This window comes from Mus caroli, chromosome 9 (assembly GCF_900094665.2).
Source record: "Mus caroli chromosome 9, CAROLI_EIJ_v1.1, whole genome shotgun sequence".
Lineage (NCBI taxonomy): Eukaryota > Metazoa > Chordata > Mammalia > Rodentia > Muridae > Mus > Mus caroli.
This window is the reverse complement of record NC_034578.1, coordinates 11819249-11821200: the sequence shown is the minus strand read 5'-3', so window position 1 is coordinate 11821200 and position 1952 is coordinate 11819249.

The window sequence follows — 1952 nt, the reverse complement described above, 5'->3', positions numbered from 1 at the left end:
TGACTCACTTCATTGTTGTTCCTCTTGTTGAATTAAATGAAGGGCAGGAAGAATCTAAATAGAAAGCTTAGACTTGGGATTTCTGTTTTCCTTCCCTCTTCTCTATCCTTTCTTTCCTGGGTAAAAGGAAGGAGGTTGAAGGGAAAAGGGAGGATAGATTAATATTATAAGAAATTAAATACATGAGATGGATTACTAAATTTATTCTCAAACAAATCATTGTATAGCCATAATTTCTTACATTGGTAGAAATCTTTATAATTGATGCAAAATTGAAGTTATAATTTCTTACATTGGTACAAAATGTACATACTGATACAGATTTAAGGTTTGCATTGGTATAAATCTTTGTATATTGATACAAAACTTGAAATTAATATTTTTACTCTTAGATAGGCATTGTACCTATGCAATTCATTTAAGAATACAAGGCTTAGAGCCAGTCCTTCTATGGCTCCTACTGTAATCTCTTTAGGATGACTAAGTAACACATATCAAGGGCCAGATAGTCAACTCATGGTTATATTAAATTCTGATTTAATTTCATATAATAAGGTGTTTTAATATTAGTCAAATAGAAATAGCTAAGAGTAGTAAAGGTTTAACAGTTCAGATATACTTTATACAGATAGATAGTCTTCAAAAGCATCAGAAATCCACAGACTGTGGCATTTATAATCATTTCATTATTATTAGATTTTTGACTAAGAGGTATGTCTGCTCCTGACAGAATCCCTTTCACAGTTCAAAGATACATTATAACCTCCATACTGAGTTGCTTCAGTTGTGGCAAGGTAGCCACTGGGAAAGAATTGCCCTACTTCATCTACAGACAAAAAAAAAAAAAAAAAAAAGAAAAAAATACACACACACACACTCCAGGAAAGGACACAAGATGAAGGATAGTCAACAGCTTAGCTCTGCCAAAACACAGTAAGATAGTCCTTCATAGTTCCTGCTTCACTCAAGGTCTGTCAGATGGTTCTGGGCCAGAAAGCTGAAGACAGAAGCTCCAATGTTTTGAGGAATGGGGTCCTGTCCAGGTAATCAGCTGTCTCTGAAAATTGGTTAAGTTTTGGAAGATTTTGTGCTTCCTATATATTCAGTTAATATTTAATTCATTCTCAGATCTCTGACAGTGTTAAAGACTAGTTATAGTCTCATAATGAAATGTAAGTTGTTTAGCATAGAGGAAGATGATATAGATTTGAAAGGGTGGTTTCCAGATAGTAATGAAAGTTAAAATCAAAACATAATTCAGATATAGAATTGAAAACTCTTTAAGTTAGAGTAGATGTTAGAGTAATGTACCTAAATTGACAAAATTGATGGACTAGATGTTATTAGTGTATATCATACTTTATAGTTTACATAACTGTTATAACTATCTTTATTGTTTTTCTGCCAGAAAAGCTTTTTTAATGAATGAAAAAGGGGAAATGTTATGGATTTGGTTTTAAGCTTGTATTGTAATTAGGTTCCCAAAATTGCATGAGAATCCCACATGTAAGACAGTAAGGGTCCTTGCCCCCTAGCTGGTTCTGATTGGTAAATAAAGTTGCTGGCTGCCAATGGCTAGGCAGGGAGATAGAGGCAGGACTTTAGGAATCACAGGCAAGGGGACCAAAGAAAAAAGAAAATCACCATGCCAGGAAAGTAATAAGATGTAGGCTTGAGAGCTGCAGATGACAGAGTACCAATTATGTAAAAGCTGGGGAAGAGTCTCCCCAGGCCCCCATCATGGGGTATAGGGCAGCAAAAAAGGATTATAGATTTTAGTAAGTAATAATTCAGGAGTATAGGAGAGGAGGAGTTAGCAATGTGAAAGTTTGGGAGTGGCCCAGTCATTGAGCTGATTAAGGCATATTTAATACAAGGCTCTGTGTGTGTGTGTCTGTGTGTCTGTGTGTGTGTGTGTGTGTGTGTGTGTGTGTGTGTGTGTGTGTGTGTGT